At 37.4% G+C, this 14,213-nt stretch overlaps 1 long non-coding RNA gene across 2 annotated transcripts in view; it reads left to right on the top strand.

The window, feature by feature from the left end:
• The window catches only part of LOC101749016, a 563,751-nt gene that overhangs the window by 478,847 nt on the left and 70,691 nt on the right, over positions 1-14,213 (top strand). For both annotated transcript variants that reach the window (XR_006930943.1, XR_005862405.1), the window contains 2 exons: positions 4,732-4,781; positions 13,361-13,486. This is a non-coding gene — a long non-coding RNA (uncharacterized LOC101749016). The remainder of the gene's footprint in view (positions 1-4,731; positions 4,782-13,360; positions 13,487-14,213) is intronic.

The following is a 14,213-nucleotide window of genomic DNA, read 5'->3' on the forward strand; positions in this document are numbered from 1 at the left end:
ACTTTTCCTACTCTTTCAAATTGTTACAGAGAATAAAGAATTATTTTCTAATTTCAATATTAAATATTTTTAGGCTAAAGCAGTGATTGAAAAAAGATTACCTCCCACATTACTGGCAAAAAGAGAATATTCTAAATTCCTTTATCATACTAGTCTCTCCTATAACGTAAACGTTATAATCAGGTTGTAAATATAATATATATAAGATTTTCATGGTATTGGATGTGTGCAAATAGAGCACTGTCAGAAGGATTCCTAAGGCTTTTTCCTCATTCGCTTGAAAAAACTCACCAAAACGAAGAAGGAAAAAGCTTGCTCAATTCAGTGTACATACTTGTGAGCTTGGTGAGCTGCCAGGTGGCATTTTCATGAATGATAACTTGCACTATACCCTGGCTAGAGAGAAAAATTCTTCATGTTACTTTTGGAAAGTGAGGTGATAATGAAACAAGGCATTTCTCTGAAGAAGCTGGTAGACATTTTGGACATTAGCCCTCTTTTTTTGTTATAGGTCTTTCTTCTGATGACACTAGGTAGGTCACTTGCACAGAGTCTTCCTTCTAAGGCTTTTTGAAGTTAGTTTATTTTTATATTGATAAAAAGAAGCCGAGAGAAATCCCAAATGGGTGACTTTCTAATTCATACTTGCCTGTGGTATTAAACAAAAATGCTATGTGAAGTGTATTTGTATGTACTAAGATTATACTTGTTTGAAAATGATGGGTAGAAATACCATCTCTACCTCTTTGCTGTCAACTTTGCTCAACATTTGGGAACCAACGACCTGCAAGGGCCTCGAGGAGTTATGTAGGAATCAGCCAAGTGTTACTAGTGCTGTCTGGCTTGTAAGTGTCCTTTGATCCCATAGATGTGATTTAGGCAGCTCTGAACCTGCTTTTACACAACACTTGTTGTGTCTATCTCCAGGGTCTCAGGTTCATAAAATACATAATTGGTATAATGCCACCTTGAGTCATCTTACTACTTGTTCAACCTTATACAGCTCACCAAAGTTGAACTCTCTGACTGAACCTAGAAATGCCTCAGTAAATAATTTGAACTTTTTTTCTGAATACTTTGAAAGATTATTTTCTGGTATATTGAGGGGAAAAAAATGTTGCGTTCCTGTGCTCAGTATAATCTACCTGTGACTGTTCTTTGTATTTCCACTTACGCGCCTTTAGCTTCAAATTTGCACAGAGATACTCTGTTCTAGCATATATTGTGTGACAAAAAATCATTCTGCTTTTGAAGTCTACTTGACTTAACAAAAGCTCCGTTAAAAATCACCAGTAGTCTGAGCTTACAAATACAGCAAAGACTGAGTTCTTCAGCTGAGTTGTTCTCAGCAAGCTCCATAGTTTTCTCTGAGCTATGACAGTGCAGTAGTGACATTGATTTATGAAAGTATATAGCCATTTGTTCATGATCGAGAAATCAAAATAGTTTGTTGTTCAAATAAATTTGACAAAACACTGTTGCTGTCAATTCAGTTGCTTCCCAGGCCATTTCTAAATGAACCAGTTTAACAAAACATATATTTGTCCTGGAGAGAACAGCCAGGAAAAAGTAAATGAACAAACAGACAAAAAGCACCAAAATCCCTTCATGCTATATAGTGATGAGGCTAGTTTAGAAGAGTGATGGATGCATTTATCAGCTGTGAGGTCAGACCGGCCTGACGCAAATCAGAATTCCAAGAATGAATTCAAATAGATTTAGAATTAGAGTGTAATTACCTGTACCAAACAACACATTTTGATATTAATATTATGGCATTAAGCACGTTGAAAAGCTTTCCTCATTTTTCTGAGTGTAATTTGAAAAGATTACAGCCATCATCGCATTTATGCTGCTGCAGAGTAGTGTTTGGATGTGACTCTAGAAGAATTCTCATGCGTTGCTTTGCAATACTGCTGTTGTCTGCTAGTCTCCATAGAGATCCTGACAAAAGTGATTTTCATAGACATCACAAGATTCATATATTGAATATGCAACAATTAAATGACATTTTAAGTATTATTTTACTTACAGTGTTGTTCCTGTAGTTTCCTTCCCTTGGCCACCTCTCTTCCTCTTCAGTAATAAAGACAGCTGTTTGTTGGCAGAGAAGCCAGTAGTGCCTCATGCAGTCTTACAGTTTGGAAGTGCTTGAAAAAGCGTAGCTGTTCCTATGGATCACCAACGCACTATTTGGAGGTTCCCTTTCATCTTATTCTAAGAAGGTATTAGGTCTAGAAAATAAGCTGTATTTCATTGCAATTTATCCCAGCTTGAGAAGATGAAGCATTTCTGCAGTGAAATTAATCTTTGAATACACAAGCTATTTTTTCTTATTAGAGGAATTAAGTTCTACAAGTGGAAAATACTGTAAAGTATGAGAGGGCACTAAAAACATGGACTTGAAAAGGATGTAAATCAGTTTAAGAACAATAATAAGTTTTCTAGTTGAGCTGTTTATTGCCTCTCCTATTAAAATTTCATGGGAGAATATAAACACCAGTTATTTCTGTGCATCTGACCATCAAATTGCGAGCTCACACATCAGTTGAAATAATGAAGTTCAAAGCACGTACTCCTGCCTGAATGACCCAATTATCTGGGATCTCAAAATACTTTGTTAGTAACATAGAAAACAATACATTTCAAGCAAACCTATATGAAGTGAATATATCCCAATGTATAGGTTAAGAAAATCTGGCTGTTAGATTACAAATGGCTTTCTTAATTGAGAAATCTCCATTGATACCATTTATAAAGAATCTTGCAAAGATATTTTACTGGCTTTCAAATCTGCATGAATTGTGAAACCTTCGGTACAGTAAGAACACTTTTGGTCAGTCCATGTACCAGATGTCCCTGTACATAACTGTGAAACTATGCTCTGTGGAAGAAGAGGTTTTGTTTTGCTTTGGTGTTTTTTTTAGGCTTTGTTTTTTACAGGAGTGCTGTTTATTGCTTCCAAGAGGTGCCTCGTGTTGCTAAGGTCTATATTTTGCAATAAAGAACTATTCAGTGTGCTTTAAGGAAAGGATGCTTTACAGCCTCTGATTGCACTTAGCTTCTGGCTATTAGCTTTCAGTCTGACTTCACGTTCTCATGATTATAGGGCTTTTTGCATTTCCATCTTTTCAGTGTGGATTTGGTTATTTACACAAGGAGGAATCTTTAAACTCTCAAATTTATCTGTTCAGTAAAGGTTTGCTAAGGTCAGACATTTACTGACACATGCTGTCTCCTGAAAAAAATTATTTTTGCTCTTAAACTTCACTGTTTTAGCTATTTCATTATTTAAATTTTGAAATGCATAAGGCTGGTTTTTGCTTCAAAATCATACAAAAGGGGGAGTTTTACCTGTTTGCAACATGAAGTCAGAAATCAAAACTATTTTTCCTATATCTGAAGCCAGGGCAATGATAAGAATGTGAAACCAATGATGTGATTCACTCATAACCACTGATTTTTGAAACTTGATGAGTTTTCTGTAAGCTTTTCTCTGTACTTTCTGTAACTCTCATAGTTAGCCTCTGACCTTGTCTTGCTAAAATGCCCCTTTATTGCAGAACTTCAGTTTGGGAGGGCTCACCACCCCCTTGAGATGTCTTTCCTTTGAATGATGATGACAGCGTTGCTGAGTCTTTGTTCTTTGCTTCAAGACGTATTTCATGTTAAATAGTTGCTACCTGATATGCAAATTCTTCTGTATAACTACGTTAAATTATCACGGCCTCAGACTAAGTAAATCTTGTGTGACCTTAGGCAAGACACTTCAGTTCTCTGTAACAAGCTTCTGTGTTTGTAAAATTTGAACGGCAGCACATCATTTATTGCTTAAGTAGAAAACATCAGTAAAGGTTTTTGCTTCTTGCACTATGTTAATGTGCACCCAGCAGGTGTTACTGTTTACCAGGAAAGAAATAAATGAGTACACTCCAGCACTGAGCATGTGCTCTGTGTAAGTCCAAGGCCAGAATTTTCTGCCTATGCACAAGTGTTTCAGCTTTTGAATCCATATGTAGAGATTTGGGAGTTTGCTCATTATTACTTTAAGACAAACAAACAACATTGTTGGTTTTTGTTCATTATTGAACCCACCACGTGAAGAGTGCATTGCATTCGATTTGCATGATGGATTCAATAAAGATCTGAGTCCTTGAAGTCTGCAGAAAGTTCTCTATCGATATGTCATTATAGCATGGCTTCAGGAAGATTGCAAAGTCCAATGCTGAGGTACAACCTGGCCCTTTTCACCACACAAAGAAATTCCTGGCTGACACCACCACCATTGGGCTGCAGCCAACAGTAGGGAGTGATTCTTTTCTGAGATCCAATTGTGCTTAGCTTCAGCATTCTGCTATGATTGACCATTGGTGTTTTAGTTAGCTGTATTTATACCTTGTAGAAAACTCGGTGCTAGTAAACAACGTACAGATATCTTCTATGGATTGTATCTAGGGAAAATGATAAAGAGCATAGTGCTCAGTTTGCTTTTAATTTTTACTATCACTGCCAGTCTTGTATATACCACTTCTAACTTCCTTGCTTTAAGGGGTGAAGGGTTGGATTCATTTCTCTTTTTCTTCCAAACTGCTTAGAAATGCAGTTCCTCCTCGTGCTGATGGTTTATGACTTTACGAATTTATTTATTTATTTATTTATTTATTTTTAATGCTCTCTCTTTCTGTAGTGTCTGTCTTCTAACCTGCAGCTCACCTCCATCTTATCTTGCAGGCTCGCAGGACAGCTCCCCTTCTCCCAGACACATTTCATCTCAGATACAGGTAACTACTTCCTCCTACGTTGCTAATAAGTGCCGTATTCTTGTGTTTCCACTGGTTTACAAATCACAAAATACCAAATACATATTAAGCATATTAATTAATTTAGCTCATGATTTCTTCTGTACTGGATTGCAGTTGCTCTGCAAAGTACACGCTGAGCTGGCGCTCCCATTCTCACCACAGCTTCCAGTTCTACAGTCAGAGCATGTGAGTGCTTTTGAGAACACGCATGGCTCACTGGTGGGTTGGGACAAGGGGCGTCCTCGTTCACATCTTGTTCAGTGACTTGTGGAAACATCCGAGGAATTTCTGCGGGAAATGTTATTAAAAGAGATTCCTACAGCTGGACTACAGTCATGCAATTGAAGTTTAATGTAGATATCTCTCCCATCTTTTTTGTATGTGTCTACAGCACAGACATTTAAGGTTTTTCCAGTGTAGTTTTAAAATAAGCGTGGCTTGGCTGAGATAAAATTTTTCTAGATTATATTTTTTATGATTTCCTATTCTGCTTAGTTGCTGTGTTTAAATATATCATCAAAATATTATGCTTCACAGCAAGATTTTTGCACTAGGTTAACTAGTAGTACGTATGTTTGCCTGTTAGAGAAACGGACTCATGGGGCCTCATCTATACAGGTGAGATCCTGGTGGTACAAACCAGCAAGAACTTTCTTTCTGTTCTCTGAACTTTGGTTTCCAGGGAAATTAGAGCTAGGCCCACAAGGCTGCAAGAAAAGTTGGCCTAACATTGCCTCTCCTGTGCCAGCTTCTGAACTGGATCATCAAGAGTCTGAGATACACCAAAGCGCACAGACCTGCCTGAAAAAAAAGTATATGCTGATCTGAATTTGGATTTTGAACTTAGATATGCTTTCAGATTGGAAGAAAATCCTTGACATGTTCTAATTAATCAGCAGTTTTATTTAGTGGCTTTCAACTCTTTTCTTTATAAATTTTGTTTTATTTTGGGCAGTCAGTTCCAAACCCAAAAGGACAAGGTTGCTATTTTATTGCTCTATTATTCCTCTATAATATCAACCATCACAGACCAGAAAAAAAAGATGATATGATGTTTCTCTGTTTGAATGCAGTGATATTCAGTATGCTTTCAAGAGAGCAGTATGGTTGAAGCCAGAGAAACCAGAGCTTTTCTTCTAACTTTTCTCATGCCCTTTGTATAATTGTTATTCTTAAATCTTTTTGGGTTTTTTTAGCTGCTAGAGTGGGGAAGTGACTTCTAGTTGTATAAACTTTGCTCAAGACATATAAAAGGCTGCAGAATTTCTGGTATTAGGTTGCCAGTATCTTGAAGAACAAGAAATTATTTAGAAGTTGACACAGTTTGAGTCTTATTTAAATTCAGGTGTACTCTAAGTAGATTTTGAATGCCGTGAAATCAGTGAAGTGGAATAATTTTAGGAAAATTTTCATTGATGACATTATTATTATCCAAAGAGATGACTTTATTTCAAGTACTTCTCACCTCCAGCACCAGCATAAAGGTGTTTCTGCCCCAGAATGGAGCACTGACGAGATAGCTGGCAGCTGCAGCAGCTCTTGCATCCTGCTCTGGGCTCCCTTTTTTTCTGGATTATTTATACATTCCTCACAGCTTGCAAGCAGAAAATGGCCTGCAGGTTGTAAGATGGCCACAATCATTAGACTTAGCTGTCTTTTATGACAAGAAAGCATAATGCAGAGCTCAGTAAAAAGGCAGACACGTGGCTTTGCTTCCCGTTCTCTGCTTTATAAAACTTGTACAGTAACAGTGACTAAGAATCCTGAAGGTCCTGGGACATAGAGGCTCAAAAATTTCTTTAAGGTTTGGTTTCTGTTGGACTGCCTTGTTTTGGTCTGTCTGTCTAGGTCTGATCTTACCTGTGAGTGGATTACAGAATCACAGAAACATCTCTGCCTTTCGGCTGAGCTGAGAGAATCTTTGTTATGTACCAGATTTCCCTTTCCTCTTGCTCTACCCCCACCCTCACCATGCAGGTCCTTCGCTATTTTTAACATTAGGTAATGGGATTGCAGGGATGGGAGACAAACACTATTGAAAATATGGTTCTATCCTATGTACTGAGGCTTAAAAAGTGATAGAGAAGAAGCTATGAGAAAAACGTCAAAGAGTTGCGTATATTCACTGATCAGCAGTGTGACGGTTAACCAGCACACACAGAAAAAGCTTCTTGCCTTAATGTCTTGAAAATGTGCAGTAATCAGGCATGATAGTCTTGAGATGCGCTTCTTTCACAACATCAGGCATATGATGAGTATTTAATGCACAGAGATACTTTCTTTCATCAAGAATGATTACTCAAACATGGTTTTAATTTTATTTATTTATTTATTTATTTAGAGTAGAAATGTAAACAGGAGTTAAATCCCTTATCCTTTATGTGCCCAAGAGGCTCCTTTCTGTGTCGGTCTTCAATAAGCTAAAAGGTTAGGAATGAGTTTGAAATTGTGTTTTTAACAGCGTATAGGATTTTTTCAAGTATTCATATTTATTAAGGGAAATTTAGTACCTAACTTGAACACCAAGTCTACCTAACAGTGTAATATTGTGTCTTTATATCCTCTTCACTGGAGCAAACTAAGGCCTCCTACCAAATAAAGCAGGAACTAATCTCCTTATCAAATTGTGGGGCTCAGACGATCAGTATTTAGTTTATATTTCTTACCACTATCTTAAAGATTATTATTAAAACACATCATCTTCATGCTATTGAATGGCACAGAGTATGTCTCTACCTTGAGGACAGACACAAATGATTAAAATCTTGTTTCTCCTCCTCCCTCCCTTTCTCTCACAGTACACCCATGTAATTGTACAGATTTACCAATTTTTCACTGATTTTACCATATTTTATTGTTTTTCATGGCTAGTTGCATTGGCAGCTGTTACGGAAAGGAACTGCAAAAAACCCTCACATCTATTTGGCTTGGATGTTTCCCTCAGCTTCAGATTAGCATAGCCTCTAGTCTGTTCATCAAGAGGAAAACAGGATGACTTTTTAAAACACAGGCACCAATTTCTCTGCTTATGGTGATCACTCATGCTCAGATAATGGAATTTCATTGCTGGGCAAACCCAGTAGCATCAGTAATTTTGTAGCACAAGTGCAAAACGTCAGTAGAACACTTAGACTGGTTTACTTGTTGGGTAGTACATACAAATTAGATGGATCTGTTGGCTCTGTAACAGGATGAAAAAATAATTTTTCAACTGTGTTACAATGCAGTCAAGGCCAGCACCTGAAGTGCTTTATACTAAGTCTTCTGAGCAATGCGGACAATACAGACCTTGAACAAACAAGTAGGAATGGTTTGCTGAGTTTCTTGTTTCTAATAGAAGGTAGAATGGAACAGACTGTATCCACTGTATTACTGTACATGCAATTTATAGGTGTACTGTGGCTCTTAGTGATACTCCAACTAGATTTCAGTATGCATTTTTACTTGCTTGGGATGCTGAGAATATCAAATGAGCATATATGCATCACTTTTTTAACAAACTTTTCATCTGTCCTACCCTGATACATGTACTATTTTGTTCATACTATTTCTTCACAATATCCTACACAGAGTGCTTCCTTTTCCTTTAGCAGGATACACAGGGAGAAGCCGAATGTGAAGAAAAGGCAATAAACATTGACAATCAAAATAATTCAGCACCTATACAGACCTGTATTATAATCATAAGTAGACATAAAGAAGTAGTAGAAATTGAATTGAAACAGTTATTTCATAATTATCCTTCAAACCCAAATGTACCAGGAAAGGAGTAATATTAAAATGGCTAAACCACAGAATAGGAGTTTTTAAGACATTTATAACTTAATGCAAGGAAATAAATAAGATCAAACCTAGTTTTAGGTTGGACTAAGTCAAATGTTGAACTAAATTAAAGATTACAACATGAAGTTGCCCAAGTTGAGTTCACCCTAAATAAAATTATGTCAAGCCAGAGAGGAGATGTGCAAAAGACATCACTTTGCACTACTTATATGCTCAGCTATTACAGAGCCCTTAGCTGTTTCGGGGATGCCCTGACTTAAAATAGGAAATAAAGAAATATAAAAAATGACTCAATTGGATTTTTTTGCCTCCACAGTCTGTTCTTGTGCTGGGCTTAGTTCAAGCACAACAGAGATGGAGGCCCAAAGCCTCCTTCACATCAGGGAGCATTATTTCTCATCAGTCAGAATACCGAGTCTATAAAATATTCATAAAACTCTTCAAATTGAATTGCCCTTTCAAGTAATAAAAGAATACAACAAAGTAATACACTAAATGAGGACTTTCCTCTACAGCATATGATATAAACCATAAGAATTTCTATTAAATATTTGATTATTGAAAAGTAAATGAGACTTTTTCTCATGTGACAACTATGGGACTTCATACAGTATGAAACTAACAAGAAAGATACTGTGTTATTGTTAATGCCTCTATTTCTTACCATCTGAATTAATGAGCATGTTTGATCTTCCTTGATTTCTTCATGCTTCATTGTTTCTATCCCTGTCAAAAGCGTACTTTTCACTTTTCTTGTGAAATAATCTACATAATGCAAACTGACTGTTTATGGAGCACAATGAGTATTCTACCAGTAAGGAAGAAAGGGCATCATTTGATAAAAGCAGACATATTGTTGAGACAGCTACAAAATTAGGTAATTTTAGCAGAGAGCAGATTTTTTTGCTGCCAGTCAGGATTTAAACAAAGGAATCATCCCACATTTGGCAGATAATTATGCTTCTCCAAAGGAAAACATAACACTGACTGAAAAGAGTTAAGGTCTCATTTTTCTCAGATAATTTTGTTCTTTGAACAAATGCATCTGCCTGTTTCAAAAAAAAGCTAAAAAATCTGAACAATCTGTAGCAATTATTCTTCCAGGCATATGAGCAATGTTCATGTCCTCATTTTATGAGTTCTTTTTTTATTATTATTTCATTTTCCAGACTACTGCATCACTTAATTTTTACCTTTGGTCCCCAGAGCAGCAGATACCAATGTAAGAGGAGACTCCTGCCACCATCCATATTGCTGGTGTGTGAGTTTGAATAGATTTCTTTAGAGCATTGATGTTGAGCATTAAAATCTAAGGTTCCAATCCTCTTCTTAATTAGAAAAGTATTGAATGTCTACCTCAAGTTTACCTACACAGAGTTTTTGCGGGTTTTATTATTAGCCATATTTCCATGAAGAACAAGAAAGTACAATTTTAATGAACTTTATTTACAAATTTAACACAGCCTGACCATATTTGAATGACTCTGCAACAAATAAAGCCTATGATTTGTAAAATAAATCCTTGCTCACAAATAGTTATGATTAATATGGCAGTCTGGAAATGAGGAGATCCCACACATACATATACAGGACCCAATTCTGCATTTATGCCCAACACAATCTCCATTAACCTCAGAGACCTCAGACATATATCAGTGTGAATGACATGATAAGCAAAACAGTAAAAAGAGTTGAATTTTCCCATCTCTAAACATGCTGATTTTTCAAACTGGAAGCAAATTTAAGGTACAGTAGCCTTCTGCAATACCTTGACCTGCTCATTCAGTGTTCCCAGGCACGCCCCATGTGAAAGCAGCATGCACAATTTTTCTGCTTTGCTGCACATCAAAGTGCTCTCCTTCTGCAGAGGACAGCTTTCAAACCCATAGTCTGGGTGCTTGCTGTCTGTGCCTTTATCAGAAAGACACAGCCTTGGCTTCCCTGACATTTCTTTGTCTGAACGTGGGAAAATAAAGCAATAATTGTCTTGAGAAACTGTCTACAAGGCAGGGGATGTTTTGTTTCCAGCAGGATCAGAACAGAGAGAGAACTTGATAACCTATTGCTGTACAAAAAATTAATACATTTTCCACACGTATAACATATCAATTTGAGTTTTACATGTATTTGTCTGCACATAAATTGAGCTGAAAGAGGATTATTAATAATAACAAAGCACATTAAAACGCAGAGGTAATAGGTAACAGGGGTTGGGACAAATGCTTGCTGGCTCAGAGGAAAAGATTATTCAGACTTTAGTGGGCACAAAAGAGGTTCCAAGCTGGTCTCTCTAAGCTAAATGATGGTCATCAGATGGATAAAGCACAAAATAATGAGTATAGGAGGCATTTTCCATTGAATACTTAAAGCCCACAGCGTTGGAATTACAGATACAGTGGCTGGAAGGATCATCTGATCAGAAACTGATGTTTTACTGTATTGCTATGAATGGAATAACTGTGATGTGTTATGCGCTCAGCAACTTACCCCAAGATGTGCCTAGTCATTTTAAAAGCAACTTTATATTCACAATTTTTCTGAAACATTAACTGGTAATTAATGCAGGAGTCTTATACATCAGCCTAGGTCAATCAATATACATGAAGAATACACACAAGCATAGTATTCGATTGGATTTAGGTAATATTGTTCTCTTCTGTTTATAAATATATATAAATGACTGTAATTGTTTAAACCATTTTTTTCTCCACGACCTCTCCATCTTACATCTCTCTATTTTACATCTCCATAAGCTGTGTTTCTCTTTCCTATAAGTGTCTACAAGCTGTATTCCCTTCCTCGCACTGTTACTGAAGCACAGATGGACTGCTTTAGCAAAGTAGCTGTATGGACTCTTACACATCTCCATTTGTAACTTGCTATGTTCACAGTTTTTGTCTCTCTTTTTTTCTTTTCCCTCACTTTTTTATATTTTACTTGGCGAAGATAACATGTACTTTACTGAAAGTTATACATAAGCCTTAGGTTAATGCTAACTTAATACAGAAGGCCAAATTCCAGGCTGAAATGGAAATGGGAATATGTGTGCAGTTTAACTGCCCGCCTTAGAATTACATTGGCATTCATGGCCAAAGTGTTAAGCGGAGAGAAGTTGGCTAAATTATGATATTGCCTTCTGATGCTAACCTAACTGAAATGACAACAGGAAAACAAACCAAACAAACTCATTTTCAATCAAGGAGGCAGTAGGAAAGAACAGCAAGAAGCTGCCCAATCCCCAGAGGGTGAGCATTTTGCTCATTTTATCCACTGCTTATACATTCCCAGGGACATCTTGATCAATTTCAGAGCTCTATGCAGTATGTAAAAGTGATTATGTTTCACATGATACTTTATATGTTTCCATACACAGTCTTAATATAAAATGTGATTTTATCTGATTTTAATACTACAGTGTTAGATCCCATTATTTGCACAGTATGTAAATGAGGAGATGCACATGAAATCCAGATTTAATTAGATAGGACATGCTATCACTTTCTGACTGATATAAGCAGAATACAGTAAATACAGGCATTTTGTAATACTTTTCTACCCTGAGATGTTACACAGCAACACAACAAAGTTACATTTAATGTGGACCACCGAAACCCAGGTACTTGAGTTTTCCTAAAAAACATAAAATTTTGTAGAAAGTAGGTGTGGTGATGACGTTTTCTTTTTTTTTCTGGCTAAGGTTATTCACGAGGTTCATCCAGCTTTCACATGTACCTGTTATTTCTTTCAACGCTGCCCTTTTAGACTTCCATTAATTTTATTTTAGCAGTCAAATGAAAATCCAGTATGATTCTCCCATAACTAAGTCTTAGTGCTATTACTGTCTAGGGATGTTTCCTTTCCATAATTGTAGTATTATGCTGAATACAAGAACATAGGGTGTAGAAATCAAAAAGAGGAGGAGAGCAAGCAAATGCCTGTCCCCAGGTATTCTGAAACAATGCTACAGAATGAAATTGCTTTTTCTCTTTTTAGGTCCAATGGACTGTGGTATTTGTGGTTCATCAGTGTCCCTGATACTTCTCTGAGGCATCTGGTTATGCTTTTACTAATTACTAATACCACTTGTCTTCCTTGCTGGACCCCAATGGGCAGGCATGGCACTGTGTAGTATACATGAGTGTCCAAATCTGTGGCTTGCCTGGGCCACACTGAATAAAAAAGGAACTGTCTTGGGCCAGGTCTCTCTGAAAGTAATGCTTCCTATTTATTTCCACAGAAACTGCAACAGATAGAATGAGCATAGTAACACTGTTTGATAGAACAAATTGTCAGCTACAAAACACTACTTTTCAACATAGTCACCAGGCTGCTTCATGAGGCACAGCCACTGCCGTGATAGCATGGGGCAGGGCATGGCGACAGGATGGGCTTGGCCAAGCTGCAGGTTGGACATGCCTGGTGTAGCCATTCCTTTCCACAGGTGCAGCACCAGGGCTCCTGCCAGATCCGTTTCACAAATCCACTCAGCCTCATCTCTCTGCTCAAAGTCATGGTGCCGGATAGCTTTTCAGGAGGGTTTTTCACTCCAGCACTAGCACTGCTTTCAAAACCCACTGAAGATGGCCAAATAACAGATGTTTGGTAAGCGTTAATCTTTTCTGCTGTTTTATAGCTTCTGGTCACCAGCAAAACTGAAGGTGTTAACCAGCTGAGGCTTCTCCGTTGTTCTCTGACTGCTTTCTTCTCTGAGGTACTTTTCTAGCCCTTTCATTTGTATCAAGCTGAACACCTTGCTGCTGTTAATCTCTCTGCAGATTCAAAACTGTACCCAGGATGACAGTTGCAGACTTCACTGGTACCCCCACAGCATCTTCAATGCAGGTTGATGCCAGTGGTGACAGCCCAGAGCTCGGCGCAAGCTTTTTCAGACACTTTCTTGGGTAAGTTTGCAGCTCAATTTATGTCCATCATGCTGCTGTGGGACTCAAAGAGTACCTGGCCCTTTAGCTTCTCTATTGATTTTACGTGGGGTCAGATATACCGAACTGGTATGGTGGGCACACTTGGAGTAACCAGAAGTTCTACGGACACAGTATATTGTCTGTAGCAGTGCTGCAGGATATTTGGAAAACCAAAGCAAGTGTTCTGAGGTCTGAAATTCCTCCAGGACAAGAAAAAGGATGGAGGCAATTTGGTAACCTCACATATTTCTCTCTCTGGTTTCTTTTTTCTTTTTCTTGGTTGGAATTGCTTGTTAAACAAAAAGCTTTCTACAACACAGCTTGTTCTACTCGGCTCGTGTAGAAAATTGCTGGTGGATATTTAAATCTTTCTTACTTTGTAGGAAAATAGTGAAAATAAAAGCAGATCCATTAAATTCCTCTCCATCTCAACAGGCCTGATTACCACTAGCTCCTTCTACTTCCACATAGGTTTTGGATTTTCCCTCACAGCAGGCTCTTTCTGAAGTTCAGGACACCTTTATTCATAGCTGCAGACATTCTTGGTTTGTTATTTAAGCTATCTACAAGAATGCTCCTTGCATCTTAAAACACCACACAGTGTTTTGATTTTATATTCTAAAATTACACTGGCAAAGGTTGATAAAACACATGAGACATTTCTTGTATTTACTTATAGATCTGCAATATCCAGCACGATGTTACC

The sequence above is a fragment of the Gallus gallus genome, chromosome 9 (assembly GCF_016699485.2).
Source record: "Gallus gallus isolate bGalGal1 chromosome 9, bGalGal1.mat.broiler.GRCg7b, whole genome shotgun sequence".
In the NCBI taxonomy this organism is placed as follows: domain Eukaryota; kingdom Metazoa; phylum Chordata; class Aves; order Galliformes; family Phasianidae; genus Gallus; species Gallus gallus.